Raw genomic sequence first — 17489 nt, 5'->3', positions numbered from 1 at the left:
CCGTCATGGAAGATTGCGGTCACGTGATAATAATTATCCAATCATATGGTGTGGGGGGCATGCAGTAACATAATTGATTAAGAGTCTATGAGGTTAAGTAAACAAAAACACAATCTGCCCTCTTTCTTGGCCAAGAAAGAGGCTCTGAAAATTGTGAGGTTTTTTTCCTATACCTGTTTGTACCTTTATTTATGTATAAGTACCATCTGCACTAGTGTCTCTTCCGTGTTTTATCCCCTTTCATATATTCAAGTACCTCAAGATCTTCATATTTGTACGATAGGGGTAAGCAACCACTGCATGCAAATATTTACTCTTTAAGCGCTCCACCCATCAATCATTGGGATCATATCCTAATAATTGTTTGTCGGTTTGATTTTGTATTAAGGTGAGGGCAGTGGCGGATCCAGAGCCTGATCTCGGGAGGGGCACTTGTAGATTATTTAAATAAATAATCCAGACACAATAACCACTACAGCTCAGTGTAGTGGTTATAGTGCCAATAATGCCAAGACCCCCTCCCAGAGTAAGTAGTCAAACTGTTTAAGAACTGTTTGACAACTTACCTGAGGTCCTCTGGGAAATGGGGCTGTAGTAGGGCAGAGGAGCAGTGGTATGTGTGAGTGGTGCAATGTGTGAGGGGTGCAGTGTGTGTGTGTGTGAGGGGGACAGTGTATTAGCAGTGTGTGTGTGTGTGTGAAGGTTGCAGTGTGTACGTGAGGGCGGCAGTATATGTCAGGGGTGCAGTGTATGTGTGGGTCAGTATGTGTGTGTGACAGTTACAGTGTGTGTGTGGGGCAATGTATGTGTGTGGGGGCAGTGTGTTTATGGGGGGCAGTGTGTGTATGTGGGGCAGTGTGTGTATGTGGGGGCAATGTGTTTATGGTGGGCAGGGGCAATGTGTGTGTATGGGGGGCAGGGGCAATGTGTGTGTATATGGGGGGCAGGGGCAATGTGTGTGTGTGTATATGGGGGGCAATGTGTGTGTGTGTATGGGGGGCAGGGGCAATGTGTGTGTGTGTGTGTATGGGGGGCAGGGGCAGTGTGTGTGTGTATGGGGGCAGGGGCAATGTGTGTGTGTGTATGGGGGCAGGGGCAATGTGTGTGTGTGTATGGGGGCAGGGGCAATGTGTGTGTGTGTATGGGGGGCAGGGGCAGTGTGTGTGTGTATGGGGGCAGGGGCAATGTGTGTGTGTATGGGGGGGCAGGGGCAATGTGTGTGTGTGTATGGGGCTAGGGGCAATGTGTGTGTGTATGGGGGGCAGGGGCAATGTGTGTGTATATGGGGGGCAGGGGCAATGTGTGTGTATATGGGGGGCAGGGGCAATGTGTGTGTATATGGGGGCAGGGGCAATGTGTGTGTGTGTGTATGGGGGGCAGGGGTAATGTGTGTGTGTATGGGGGGCAGGGGCAATGTGTGTGTGTGTGTGTGTGTGTGTATGGGGGCAGGGGCAATGTGTGTGTATGGGGGGCAGGGGCAATGTGTGTGTATATGGGGGGCAGGGGAAATGTGTGTGTATGTGTGTGTGTATGGGGGGCAGGGGCAATGTGTGTGTAGAAGAAGGATAGGGGGAAGGGGGGGGCTTTTTTTTTTTGTTTAATGTGTGTGTGTTTTTTGTTTTTTTACATTTAATTTAAATTAATATATAATTTATGTCCCCCCTCCCTTCTTACCTTTACTGGGAGGAGGGGGGACATCTTTCTTTCCCTGGTGGTCCCAGTGGGGATTCCCTGGTGGTCCCAGTGGTAGGAGTGAACTCTAGCCCGCGCTCCAGGGCTAGAGTTCACTCTCGCGAGATTTGGAGCGTTGCCGTGGTAACCGCGGCAACGCTCCAAATCTCGCGAGAGGAGGACCCGGAGGAGCTGCTGGTAACAGCTCCCGGGTCCTCTCTCCCTCCCCTGCCGGTCGGCTGTCAGTAATGTGCCTGCGGACCGGGGAGGGAGATCACTGATCTCCCTCCCCGGTCTGCAGGCACAATGCAGGGCTGGCACTTGGGCAATGTCAGCCCTGCATTAGCCGGCAGGGGAGAATCTCGGGGGGGGCAATTGCCCCGTTGCCCCCCCCCCTGGATCCGCCACTGGGTGAGGGGGAGAGGTATTCCCTCACGGGTGTTATAGAGTGGCTATTCCTGCATAGACATTTCTAAGTGCTTTTTGCACACTTAATCCTTGTGAGTTTTCTTTTTTGTCTTACGCTATATTAACTATACTGTCTAACATACCTATATCAAGGATAAACCACTAACCTCTGTAAGTGTGAATCCTTTAAGTGATACTACAAACAGGGCTGCCATCAGAAGCTTTGTGGCCTCTTACACAGCTCAAGATCTGGACCACTCTGGGCTCGCCCCCAAGTCCTCCCAAGGGGCCCACCCCCAAGTCCGCCTAAAAGGATAAGTAAAGTGGATACAGTGTGTTGTTATAGTGGATGCAATATGTGTGTATGTGTATAGTGGATGCAGTGTGTGTGTTTGTGTATTGGTTGCAGTGTGTGTAGTGTCTATGTTTGTGTAATGGATGCAGTGTGTGTTTGTGTAGTGGATGCAGTGTGTGTAGTAGATGTGTAGCGGGATCTCTCGGGTATCAGACGACACAAGGTGGCTCCAGACACAGGTCGTTAGAAAAAGCAAAAGATTGTTTATTTTGCAGCTGCAAAAGTCCCAGCACCTCTATCAGAAACTGGTGAACTGGGCTTCAAACCACAAGAGAACAAAGAATATATACTGTAAATGACGTATTCTACACGTGTAGAGAAAATACAAAATTGCACCCATATTACAATGATTATACCCAATTATTAAGCTAATACTTATCTCTTACTATACTAACTAAGGGTGGGCGTTCCTGGCATTCCACACATGCCCCCTGGTCCGAGAAGTTTACACAGTAGGTTTAACCATGTGAGTGCTAAAGCTTTTCTTGAACATTCTGTAGCTTCTACCACATATGCATTGTGTGTATTTGTGTAGTGGATACAGTGGATGTGTGTTTGTGGTGTTGGACAAGGTTTGTGGGGGAGCTGTTTTTTTTTTCTTATTTATAAAATTATTCCCACCTGACTGCCTTTTATATGTGGCCAGGGATGGGAGAGACTAGATTACCTGTTGTTAAGCCAGTCCTATCTTTCTGTCATGAGTCCGGCATGCGTTGTGTACCACGTGGAGCATTGTTATGCCAACTTGAAGCAATACTCTGACAACCGCACCTCACAAGAAGACACTGCTTAGAGTATGCTGGGCCCTCTCTTCATTATTGAAAACATTAGGGCCCGTACAGCTGTATTGAGTGTACCCCCCAGAGGACGGCCCTGGCTGCAAAAGACCAGAATAGTGATGTTAAATTACCTAATTCTACTGAGAAGGAAGGTGAGCCATACTTTAATGTACCTACTGATGCTAAGTTACTAAAACATCTGTGTCTTAGTCAGTTCAAGAGGAGATATGATGGCAAAAAGAGTTGTTACTAATACATTACTTAAGTCTTTATCTCAAGCAATGTTGCAGCTATGTCCTTGACTGAGAAAAAACAAGGATTTTAGGACTCTTAACATGTTGAGTTTTGTCTTATAACAATGTAGCTCAGGAATAAATGCCTTGAAAACCACAAAGCTTGGTGGCCATTTTTGCTAGCCTCCAGAGCCTTAAGAAATAAAAATGCTTGATATTTCTCTCAATTCTCGGTTACCTTTGCAGGGTCCACTAAAGTGCCACCCTTCTTTCAAATCTCAGTTGCAGCGTTCTTCTTTAGAAGTGTTACCTAGTGCCACCCTTCTGTCCCTTCAGTGCCATCCTTATCTTAATTTTCACTCTCTGCTCCTGTTCTTTAGGAGTGCCCCCCGTGCCACCATTCTCTTACTTTTCTCTGTTATTTAAAAATATTTTTATTTAATTTACTCTAACTACAGGACAGCCATGCTGGACTAGGTCCATTGGCGGGAGACAGCCATGAGGAGTATTCTGCACACAAGGTATTTGTTCTACACACAGTTTCCTATCGGGGTTCTCTTTAGTGACGTCACCTATCACTACAGTGCAAGCCGCTCGGAGCAGTGTGTAGAACTCTGTGTGGCTCAGCTCCCAGATGTCGACGGTGGAAGACAGTAACGGCAGACATCATGAGAGCAGAAGTTTAGTTCCCCTTGGGAAAATTTTATTAAATCATGCATATTTTCAAGTTATAAAAAAGCTTCAAACTTGCATAATAGGAGACTCTGTATCTTATAAAAATAATTTCCAGGATTTTACTATGTTATAACAGAAAGACACGAAGTCCAGTATTTTCGTTATCCTCTTACTTAACAAAAATGTTCCCTCCCCATTTTCTTGAATCAATAGTATTTATTTTTCGCATGTACTGGTTTCAATTGCACACTTGACTGTTTTCTTCATAATGTACAGGGAGTGCAGAATTATTAGGCAAGTTGTATTTTTGAGGATTAATTTTATTATTGAACAACAACCATGTTCTCAATGAACCCAAAAAACTCATTAATATCAAAGCTGAATATTTTTGGAAGTAGTTTTTAGTTTGTTTTTAGTTTTAGCTATTTTAGGGGGATATCTGTGTGTGCAGGTGACTATTACTGTGCATAATTATTAGGCAACTTAACAAAAAACAAATATATACCCATTTCAATTATTTATTTTTACCAGTGAAACCAATATAACATCTCAACATTCACAAATATACATTTCTGACATTCAAAAACAAAACAAAAACAAATCAGTGACCAATATAGCCACCTTTCTTTGCAAGGACACTCAAAAGCCTGCCATCCATGGATTCTGTCAGTGTTTTGATCTGTTCACCATCAACATTGCATGCAGAAGCAACCACAGCCTCCCAGACACTGTTCAGAGAGGTATACTGTTTTCCCTCCTTGTAAATCTCACATTTGATGATGGACCACAGGTTCTCAATGGGGTTCAGATCAGGTGAACAAGGAGGCCATGTCATTAGATTTTCTTCTTTTATACCCTTTCTTGCCAGCCACGCTGTGGAGTACTTGGACGCGTGTGATGGAGCATTGTCCTGCATGAAAATCATGTTTTTCTTGAAGGATGCAGGCTTCTTCCTGTACCACTGCTTGAAGAAGGTGTCTTCCAGAAACTGGCAGTAGGACTGGGAGTTGAGCTTGACTCCATCCTCAACCCGAAAAGGCCCCACAAGCTCATCTTTGATGATACCAGCCCAAACCAGTACTCCACCTCCACCTTGCTGGCGTCTGAGTCGGACTGGAGCTCTCTGCCCTTTACCAATCCAGCCACGGGCCCATCCATCTGGCCCATCAAGACTCACTCTCATTTCATCAGTCCATAAAACCTTAGAAAAATCAGTCTTGAGATATTTCTTGGCCCAGTCTTGACGTTTCAGCTTGTGTGTCTTGTTCAGTGGTGGTCGTCTTTCAGCCTTTCTTACCTTGGCCATGTCTCTGAGTATTGCACACCTTGTGCTTTTGGGCACTCCAGTGATGTTGCAGCTCTGAAATATGGCCAAACTAGTGGCAAGTGGCATCTTGGCAACTGCACGCTTGACTTTTCTCAGTTCATGGGCAGTTATTTTGCGCCTTGGTTTTTCCACACGCTTCTTGCGACCCTGTTGACTATTTTGAATGAAACGCTTGATTGTTCGATGATCACGCTTCAGAAGCTTTGCAATTTTAAGAGTGCTGCATCCCTCTGCAAGATATCTCACTATTTTTGACTTTTCTGAGCCTGTCAAGTCCTTCTTTTGACCCATTTTGCCAAAGGAAAGGAAGTTGCCTAATAATTATGCACACCTGATATAGGGTGTTGATGTCATTAGACCACACCCCTTCTCATTACAGAGATGCACATCACCTAATATGCTTATTTGGTAGTAGGCTTTCGAGCCTATACAGCTTGGAGTAAGACAACATGCATAAAGAGGATGATGTGGTCAAAATACTCATTTGCCTAATAATTCTGCACTCCCTGTATACATCATTAATAGTTTGGTAGAGTATACAACCTATGCTGACAGTTTGATAGATTTTATGTTCTACATCTGATGGACATTTACACCATTAGAAGATTAAGGGGTGTTTGTAAAAAAAAAAGAGGATATGGGATTTTTGGTGCTGTTATTTACAGCCCATGCTGAGAGATGATTGGTGAGAGGGAGTGTTGTCAGTAACTGAACCTGTGCTTTCTCTACTGTAATACTATGATACTGATGTATTGTATCTCTTTGCTGCTATTAGGAGTAAAAGAAAGAGACAGGTATAATATGTGCCTCTTCGTCTTTTATAAAATCATGACTTCCTGTAAATCCTGAAATTATCCCTTGCAACATTTTGGTACTTTCTATGAACAGCAAGCACCTAAAGAAAGGTGACAGCAGGATTGCTATAGATTAAACCCATTGATTCATGTACTAGAATAGGAATATAAAAGTATATACAGAAAGCACAATGTGCCACAATAATAAGGTAAAAAATAAATAAAAAAAGGAAAGAATCCTAGAATTACCAGATTCAATGCGTTCTGTGGGTGACTGCCTACTTTAATGCTAAAGCATTGTTGTGATATATAAAACAAAACTATAGAGAAAAATAAAATGACCGTAGGTGGTCAATGCTGAGAGCTCCTATTATACAAGAAATCTTATACAGTTAAGAAAACTGCTATTTAATGTAGCTGAAAGGCTCTGCGTTATCCTTTTTCTGCCATAGACTATAGATCATTGTACTGCACTGCAGCCCCAGCACATCAGACAAAGCATGATTCCTTTATGAGAGTATATCAAATCTTCTACAGGGACACAGGTGCTTTCACCATACATGTCCTATCCATTGATCAAATGCACTGGCCATAATGATCTATCTGATAGCAAAAATATAGTGTATCTTGTTAACAGGCAGAAAGAAAAATATGAATTAGTATCCAGGGAAGATCTAGACTTTTCGGAGGCAATCGCATTTTGATACATTGGCACCTCATAATGGCTGATTACTTAAAAATCACTAATTTCTTAAAGAGTGGTGGGTATTTACGAAACAGAGAATTGTAGGATATTTAAAATGAAATACAGTTTTGGGAAGTGCAGGAGGATGACTTCCCTAGTGTGAGTAGGCAATGCATACATTTACTAGTAGTAATAATATGTTGTAGTGATGGAGTTAAGAGTGTGTCTTACCTCCCTTTATTATAGCTATGTTTTCAATTCTAATTTCCATATCTACCAATTTATGTCCCATTAGCCAAATTCACAATCCCCACTACTATATCTGCCATAGTCATACCCCTTCCTATATTCATTTTCAAGACTTTATTATACTTATAGACATACCTCACGTCCCCAATAGTGACATTCTCTATCCTACTGCATTAGTCATATTCACCACTCTAGCTCAAGGGTAAATCCCCCTTAATCGTAAAGTTATCCACATATCACTAAGCCCCATGATCCACTCATACTTAAGTTCCATTGTTTCTATAATTTTTCCCATTCAAAAGTAACCCCAACCAAATGCCTGAAGGTCTGCTGCTGTAAGTGAGCCTGTCTACATGTATTTTCTAGCTAACTTCAAAGCTATATTACTTTACTTGACTATGGTCAGACACCTGCCAGACTATAGGCAGATGCTTGCGTTGCCTAACAGGTGGTCCCCATCTGTTCATAGCAGTATAAGTGACCCCTGCTACAGATGCCGGATGGTTGGTTGACATCTGCAGGATCTACTATGCTAACCCTTTCTCTGATTTGAATGGAAGGAATGGAATATTGGTTAATAAAAGAATTTCTGTTATGTTACCAAGATCCTCCAGGCTGGATTCTCTAGGGCATGCCCACGCCGTACATCCTTCCTGTGTCACTCTTGACACACGGCCTTGTCCTTCTATCGATCTTGACACTGGTCTACCAAATACGTGTTCTTAGTGATACATAGCATCATTCTGGCATTGATTGTGACATAGCCCGCTTTTTTTAAAGTTCTATCTGTGGGTGTACAGACCTGCGTCATAAACTGAGATCGAGCCAATCTGAATTCAACACAAAATGCGGGTTACGCACGTTTTGGCATCATTGTTTATATTGAACAATCACACAACTCCTGGGCCTTTATAAGGACTTTCTGCCTACCTCTCTTTGCCTTGCCATGGTTTCTGAATACCAGAAAATATGTTTATAATGTCTATTGCATTTTCTGTTTGCTGACCTTGACTTGTTTCACTGTTCTTGCTTTCTGAAATTCTGACCTTTGCTTGACACTCAATTCTGTGTACCTCGGTTATCCTAGACCTCCGTCTCTTTCTCGTTTACTCTCTGTCTGCTTGCAGACATTCTGTTTGTCTTTTGCACTAGCCCGGCTACTCTATGGACCGGTACATGCTCTTGTCCTTTCTCCATTAGGTTTACCGATTAGGGTAAGACTATTTCTGACAATTTCAAGCGATGTTATAATAGATATATGCTGGAACAAAGTAAATAATAATGCATCCCTCAAATTTCCTTTCTCAATAGTTATAAAACCTTGTGACTGCTTGCTACTTTAATGGCAGCTGATATTATCTTCTTTTAAAACTTCTATAGTTAGACCCAAAAATTACCCTTCAAGTGCCGGAGGCAAATGAATGAAATAATACAAGATGTTTTGGAAATAGGCTAATATTGACTTTCATGCTGTTACATGACCAAGCATTGGGTCACGCAGCGATTCACAAGTGAAGCATAATGCCTTCAATCAATGTTTCTTAGTGCAGTCCTAAGTTTAAGAAGTGATCAATACTATAAAGTAGAGGTGAATGCACTTAATTAGCATATAAATCGAATGCTGGGTACTTGTGTTAGAAATCTTATCTTGCAGAAAGGGAAAGGTTTAAGATTCATTGATCTAAAATCATCTCACCATAATGAGTGGTACTCTCCAGCCAGTATATATAATGTAGTCTGAATTAAGAGTCACAGAATTTCCATCTATTTCATTGAGAGTTACAACTGTATCGGTGTGTGTGTGTGTGTGTGTGTGTGTATCTTGTAATTTTGGAATGACTACTTTAGTCCAATAAAAAAGGTATTCCAAGATACTAATTTCATCTGTTATTTTACATCTGGACTAATAGGTCTACAATCTCTATTCTATAAATAAATTGTTTATTTTTTCCTTTGGAAACTAAGATTGTTACAGATTATGAGTATAAATCTCTGGTCATAAAACTATGTCATGTAACTCCCTCTGGTTATTGATTTTGACTTAATTTCCCATCTAGCTGCTATTTTTAGTGATGCCCCTTTGAAAGTATCCCATGCAAGCCCTCTCCCCCATTTAGTCTTTTTAAAAGTTCCTTCCTGTCTATCTGACCTTTAAAAAGAAGGCTTTCACCATGATTTCATATTTCTGGCTTGTAGCTTATCCTAACGGTGGATGGAATCAGTCAAGACTGCTCACTGTCCTGAAATAGTATGCTGGCCGGGTCTTTATCATCTGGAGTTCCAAGATGGAACATTGCACTGTCTTGCGAAACATGACTTGGGTCATTTTGCTGAGTTAGGTCTTTTTAAACGCAAAAACCTGTCATTGACTTAGAAGTAGCAACAATCATAAAAGGAATCAATGTATGCTACAATTTATACAGTGGGTTCAGTGTTTGCTTCTATAACAAGTGTAGGCAACATTTGGCACTCCAGATGTTGTGAACTCCATCTCCCATGATGCTTTGCCAGCATTTTGAAAGATGTAGTCCCCAACATGTGGATTGCCAAAGGTTGCCATCCATTTTCTATATGCTGGACCTTAGCAGCAAGACAGGATTTGATTGCACGAAGAAGACGTGATGGTCTTCTTTTCCTAAAGCACAGTTTTCAAAAATGTGAGGGGTTTATCTCCAATGTTAAGACAGTACTAAGTCAGTTTGTGGCTCAGTTATAATAAGGTTACCTTTAAAATATTTTATTTTGTGATATCAATGTCCCTAAATAGATTTGTGTATATTGGCAATGGTTTTTTGAAGCGTACTATATGTTATGGTTGTGAAGATAATGTTGAATGCAAGTCATGTAAGGTGAATTTACGTAAATACAATTATAAATCAGAGTTTGACAAATCCCAGGAGCTAAGAAGTCTTCACTTAGAATGGAACTGCTGTAATCTAATCATTTACTCTTTTATAAGGAAGCCTCTTAAAATCGTCTTTCTGACTAAGCACAGTGAATTACCGGGTAATAGCTTACCTCCACTACACAATATCCAAATTTCTATAAAATGTTTGAATGGGTACCTACCACCTATTACTATGCAACCAGTGTACCATTTACATTTCAGAAAATAGCTAAATCATTTAAAAAAAAAACAAAAAAAACAATAGTTCCTTGTTGAAGCAAACTACTAAAAACTAATTGCAAGAACACATTCATATACATGTTATGGAAACAATAACAGAAACTCCTAATTAAATTTGAATAAAATCGCACAATAAACAGTAGGGCCACATTTAGGGCCCTAACTTTAAAATGAAAATGAATTCCTATGGTTCCCAAGTAGTCTTACAAAACATAGGATGAACAACAATAAAACAAACATATTTAGCTTGTATAACATAAATTTGTTGCTAGCCCATATAGCATATATGCTATATAGCCTGAATATTGGCCTTAAAGATATAGATCATGGTTATATTCTTTATCTGATAATATAACAGCCATATATTGAGAAGGGTTAGTAGTCTCTAGTAAACAAACATAAATACAGGAGCAGGCCAAATAGTAAACGAAAAGAAGCACACAAAAAAAAACTCTGTATTGTAGTATATGGTGATATGTATAAAAAAAAAAGAAATACACTCCTAGTGTGTAGCGTGGTCCTCACCGTTGGGATATGGAAACAAAAAGAGATACAGTATAGTGATCTCTGTATAAGGGCAAGTGAATAAAATTAATTGGAAAATTGCTCGCAAGAAAAGAGCAAAAAGAGGTTTTTCCAACGATATTTGGTTCATTCAGGAATTTAAATTTGAAAAATAATTAATGGAAACAAATTTACCCCCTTCTACATCTTTAAAAATGTCTCTCTGTAAATAAACAAAACAAACAAAGCAAAAACATTGGTATTGTTCCACATTACACTAGCAATTTAAAAACTTTAAATACGTTAAAATAATTAAAGGAACACTATATGGTCAGGAACACAAACATGTATTCCTGACCCAATAGTGTTAAAAAACAACATTTAGGTTGCTTGCCCCCCTTGCTCCATTAGAAAGGGTTAAACCTTATTTCCAGCTCTCCGTGGGTCTGCAGGTGCTGGCCCCACCCTCAGTCTGCCTCTGTGGCTGACATCAACAGAATTGATGTTCTCAGCCAAATCAATGCTTTACCATAGGTAAAAATTGTCAAGGAGGTGGGATGGGGCAGGCCCAAATGCCACCCAAGCCAATCAGTATCTCATCATAGAGATGCAGTGAATGCACACTGTGAAGCACTGCCCCAAGAAGAACCTCCGGTGGCCATCTAAGGAGTGGCCACCGGAGGTGTCCCTAGGCTTTAATGTAAACACTGCCTTTTCTCTGAAAAGGCAGTGTTTCTCTGAAAAGGCAGTGTTTACAACAGAAAGCCTGCAGGGACTGACTATACTCACCAGAACAACTACATTAAACTGTAGTTGTTCTGCTGACTATAGTGTCCCTTTAAATGTCTGAGAATAGCTCCTCCTTAAAATGAAAGTACTGCTTTTTGCCTTTTAAAATTTAGAAGGTATATACAGAGCACTCATAAAGTATTTAGACCCCCTTCGTTGTTTTCCACATTTTTTTATTTTTCAGCCGTATGCTACAATTCTTTAAATTAATTTATTTTCACATAAATGTATGCTCAATGCCCTATTATGACACTAAAAATATAAAATACCACAATGACATAAGTATTCAGACCCTTAACTCAGTATTTACTTAAAGCACCTTTGGCAGCGACTACAGCTGTGTGCTTAGGCTTATGCTCCTGTTGGTACATGAACCTTCAGTCCCAGTCCCTGCTAATGAAAAAAAAACAAAAGCATTATGTCCTCCAGAGATGATGCTTTACATTTAGGCCAAACTTTTTAATTTGTTTCTTTGTTTAATAAGGCCGGTGAATTTTGTTTTTCATAGTCTGAGAGTCCATTAGTTTCTTTTTTGCAAATTCGAAGTGGACTTTCATGTGCCTTGCAGTGAGGATAAACTTTGGTATAGCGAGTGTGCCATGAAGTTTAGATCGTTTGAGTGTTTGCAGTGATGGTTGTCCTTCCACAAGTTTCTTACATTTCCACTCGTGATCTCTGGAACTCACCCAGAGTGATGATTGGGTTCTCAGTCACAGCTCTTACAATGGCACTTCTCCCAGAGTTGCTCAGTTTGGACAGACGGCAAGCTCCTGGTTGTTCCAAACTTCTTCCATTTAAGAATTATGGAGCTCTTGGGAATCTTCAACTTAGTCCAAAAAATGTGTAGCCTTCTCCAAATGTGTGCCTCAAAACATTCCTGTCTCTGAGCTCTGCAGGCAGTTCCTTTGACCTTACAACTTGCTTTATGTGATCTGATACACATTTAAAGCTTATGTAGACAGGTGTGGGCCTCTCCAAACCATGTCCAGTCAACTGAATTGTACAAAGGTGGACTCCAATCAACATCTCAAAGATGATCCAGAGAAATGGGATGCAATTGAGTTAAATTTCACATTGTCATAGTGAATGGTCTGAATAATTATGTATAAAAAAAAACATATGTATAAAAAATGTGATACTTCTATTTTTTCTTAATATTTTTAATATGTTTTTGAAAACATCAAAAATGTGTTTTCTGCTAAGTTATTGTGAGATATTGAGTGGGATATTGGGGTATCGAGGAAGATATTAATTTAAACAATTGTAGCATAAACAGCAACATAAAAAATTAAGAGGTCTGAAATACTTTCTGAATGTATGGTTTGTGTAACTAATATCAAATTGTAAAACAATATGTAAACACGAAAATATATGTATTTCTCATTTACAAGGTTTTCTGTTAGTATTTTATATAGCTGTCTCTCATGATTCTCAGTCAGCCTGCAGTAGTTCACAGACACTTAAAGGCACACTATAGGATCAGGAACCCTAGCCCTCTCTGGGTCCCACTTGTCTCCCTAAATATAGTAAATCTTACTTGTATTCAAGTCTGCATCTGCCCCTGATCTGCCTGCTAGGCTGTCATAATCAGAAGTGAGTCTGTGAGCCAATCACAATGCTTTCCTATAGGATTAGCTGAGACTGTCATGGGGGCAGGTCAGGGGCAGAGCCAGCACATGTCAAACACAGCCCTGGCCAATCAGCATCTCCTCAAGCTGAATTTAATAAAATCAGTGTCAGCATGCAGAGGGTGGAGACATTGAAGGGCACTGTGTGGTACTGCCCCAGGAAGCACCTCTGGTAATCATCTGAGGAGTGGCCAATGGAGTTATCACTAGGCTGTAATGTAAACACTGCATTTTCTCTGAAAAGACAGTGTTTACAGCAAAAAGCCTGAAGGTAATGATTATACTCAGAATAAATACAATAAGCTGTAATTGTTCTGGTGACTATAGTGTCCCTTTAAGTGACGACAATTAATTATCTGTGGTATTTATAAATGTGTGTACTGTATAATAACAAAGTAATGAATGTTTGGATGGATGGATAGAATGGATGGATGGATAGAATGGATGGGTCGGTAGGTGGTTAGATGAATAGACAATAAAAATAATTTGACATGAAATGAAGATAAGTAAAAGCTGTTGCAATCTGACAGGTGTGTATTGTATTTAAACAAACAGATTTGTCAGAAAACAGCAATTTGTTGATAGTGTGTGAAGTGTTTCTGGTTCCATACATGCTGGTCTAAAGTCCATTACTAGAGAGATGGCATTATGCTGTTGGTGTTGCTAGGCAACGGGATGTGAGTTTGCATATTTAGGTTGTATTATGTGCATTTGGGATACATGACAGCATGACACAGACAGACAAGGACATTCATTAAAAATGATTCCAAGTACCGACTAACTGGCATATTCATATACTGTGTGTATTTGTCACATTAGATATTAAACTTTCACACTCGCTATCAGAGCTCTTCGGTTAAAGTTAATATACGTTGTTATATTAGTATGTATTTTATATTTTTACTTAACAGAAAATTGCTTTGCATTTTATACCAGAGGCTACACTGCATGTGCATAATAATTTTATCACTAAGGTTTTCTGATATATCTGCACAATGTCAATGACATATCGTTGTAGGATACACACTGCAATGCTCTGGCTATATTCACTGATCTCAAGTTTACAGTGAATGTTTCAAAGATAGCAAGGAGAATACTAATGCATGCATTGCATACAGTCACATGAGCTCTCAGATCAGGCTATTTTAGTGCAACTGGTATATTTTGTTTATGTTTGTACACTACATTTGAATTTGTGTATGTATATGCGCACACACAAAACTAATATAATAAATATATAAATATATATATATATATATATATATATATATATATATATATATATATATATATATATATATATATATATATATATATATATATATATATATGAAATTTATACTAAACAATTATTAGAGAAGATTGTAGAGTTAATTTCCTTGATGCAATAATAACCAATACATAATACCTATAGAAACGTATTTTCTAAATTACCTGAGCAATGCATAGTATAAACCTTCTCACATAAAAACTATTTATCTCATAGAATTAATAATATTAAGCCCTAGTATTGCCAAATATTAAAATTATTTCCAGCCCAGGGCTGTGTTGGTGCTGAATATAACTAAAAGCTATGGCTGCTTTTGAAATATGCAGGTGGGGGAAGGGCAAGTGAGGATAAATTGACTTTTACAAAAACTGAGAAGACGGGGTTAATACATGACAAGAGTAGACCCCCCAGGGTCTGCAGAACTACAGTTCCCAAGATGCTTTGCCATCCTTTTATACTTCTACAACCGCTGGAGGTCTATAAATTTGGTCACTAATGATATATGTCAACAAACAACAGTGTTTGAAAGATTCTGACATTCTGACATTTTATATTTCAAAACCCGCTTAAAATGTCTGATAATATCCAGACCTGACATGGTTAAACTCTCAAGCAGGGGTCTAACATGGCTACTTTTTTTGATTTGTCACTATTGCACTAAATGACCAACAAAGCACCCCCTCATAGAAAATGAATGTAAAAATCTGAAATCTGTGGTGAAACAGCTTAAAAACATGAACATCGATATCCTTTACCCAAACAAATATTAGTAAGACTCTTAAATATAATATGCAAAGCAAACATGAAACCCAGAGAGTCCTCTAGAACTCACTAATAAAATGTTAAAATATCTACACGGGGGGAAGCCAGCCACTATGTAAATAGACGTAAGGTTTAGCAAGAAAAAAAACAGAGATACACAGGAAATGTCAAACTGGACTATGTCTGGGGAGATTTCTTCTGTTTGACATCACAATTGAAACATTAGCCTGCCATCTGCGTTAGCTGAGAGAGAGAGGATGTGTGTATAAGTGAGGTACAGTAAGTATGTGTGTAGATGTAAATATAGAAATGTAAATATATATATATATAATAGTATAGAGAGAGAGAGAGAGAGAGAGAGTCTTGTGTAGGCTATTTACTATATATCTACAAATATACACACATGCATACATATAAATATAAGCACACAAATATCATTTAAATACATAATATTATATTGATGTGAGAAATATACTATATTTTGTAAGATAAATTGGATTCTATAAATATATTGCACATGCAGACAAACAGGCTGTCACAGAACACAATACTCACATACATACATACAGCTGCACGTAGTGTATAGATAGATGTTTACATATTCATATTAATGTACTATATATCTATCTATATCTCCCATGTAAATTTATCTAGGCAGTCACACAGCATTGCATGTTTCCCCATATGGCTATTTGCAGGTACACAAGCTATGTATGCTGTGGCGTCCATTAAAATAAAGAGAAGGATGTTGCAGAGGGCTGAGATGATCCCCTTACCTTTTTGCCTTTTTTTGCAGATCAGTTGTCAGTGCCCTCTACAGAGCCCTGGTGCTGTGCCTGGGAGGGCAGATGATTGGCAGAGCATGTACACAGAGCGGTGCCAGAGCCATCTTCTCCCTGTCTGCTAGCAAGCTGTATGCATCCAGCAGCTCAGCTCTCCAGCTGCAAACATCTCATTAGACTAATGCATTCAGAGCAGGCAGAAAACTCCATTTACCATAGCTACAGCAATGAATTTCCATTACGGTGACAGCTCCAACCACATCATGTCCGGAAAGCCAGCCAACCACTGGCTTTTAAAGAACACACACATTTTACATGCAGAGAAGGGGGCTGTGTGAGCTGAGCTCCTTCCTCTTTGCTGCTCACAAACCAACATGATATTTGTACTAAATATTTCTGTGTGAGAGAGAGAGATGTACATAAATATCAGCAATATATGCAAGTATTTATATATAAATATATATGTATGTAAACATATATTATCACACATATATATTTATACCTATAACCCTGTATACGTAGGTATATAATTGTATGTTGATGTTATTTTGATCAAAAACGTAACACTACATATTAATCAATTGTGTGCATTTATACATTTATTTATATTTTCTAGCAGGAATAATACACTGATATTTTTCTTGTGTATTTTATATATTTATTATCCTTTTTGTGTGTTTATATTTGTACATCAGTTAATATTCTATTTAGCCACTAAATTGCACAGAAACCATAAAAGAAAATAACACCCCCCCCCCCCCTCCCCCTCCAGCCTCCTCCTCCTCCTCCGATTTTTTTTAGAATATTAAAAATATGAATGGGAAGATAGTAGTTAGAATATTATAAGCGTTTGGTTTTAGCTTCATCCTTTTCTGTTGCCATAGAAACCAGACTGTAACATCATCTCTTTGTCCTGATCATGCAGCAGTTTGGGCTCCAGGAGAGCTAAGATGATACCAATATTAAGGCATTTCCTGATAAACAAATACATTTAGAATGTGTAATGCAGAGGACTGGTCTGTAAATAGATAGATAATGTAGGTAGATAGATAGATAGATAGATAGATAGATAGATTTATTTTACATAAAAATACTGGAATGGGAGCTACAAAATAATAGAATTGAATCTACTGATGCAACTGCACCAGGGCCACTCAGAGTGAGGGAGCTATTTGAAGCTGTTCAGGCAGCACAGGCCTTTCCAGACAGCCAGTAGTCATTATATCCAGGCCTGTGACAGAAGGTAAGGGAGGGTGGCAGGGATGCTCCTTTGAAGCCAAAGTTAAATGCTCTTATGCTACAGAGGGGCCCATTCCAGCTCGGTGAGGATATACAATGGCCTGAGGAGGAGATCATGGCCTGGTGGGTACGTTGGAGGTCTGGTTGGCTACCTTTGGTCCTTATCCCACCCAAGTTTCTAAAGAGTCAGAGGCAGCAGCCAAAAAACTCCT

General features: G+C 39.5%; 1 protein-coding gene across 3 annotated transcripts in view; it reads right to left on the bottom strand.

Annotated features, from left to right (window-relative positions):
- Positions 1-16287, bottom strand: part of SCML4 (Scm polycomb group protein like 4) — a 129536-nt gene extending 113249 nt beyond the window's left edge. For all 3 annotated transcript variants that reach the window (XM_063443534.1, XM_063443536.1, XM_063443537.1), the window contains exon 1: positions 16033-16287. The gene's annotated coding sequence lies outside the window, so the exon portion shown is untranslated. The remainder of the gene's footprint in view (positions 1-16032) is intronic.
- Between the last annotated feature and the right edge of the window lie 1202 nt (positions 16288-17489).

The sequence above is a fragment of the Pelobates fuscus genome, chromosome 2, assembly GCF_036172605.1.
Source record: "Pelobates fuscus isolate aPelFus1 chromosome 2, aPelFus1.pri, whole genome shotgun sequence".
NCBI classification, from domain to species: Eukaryota; Metazoa; Chordata; class Amphibia; order Anura; family Pelobatidae; genus Pelobates; species Pelobates fuscus.
Note: the sequence above shows the minus strand (reverse complement) of the source record. Positions and strands in the feature narration are given on the sequence as shown.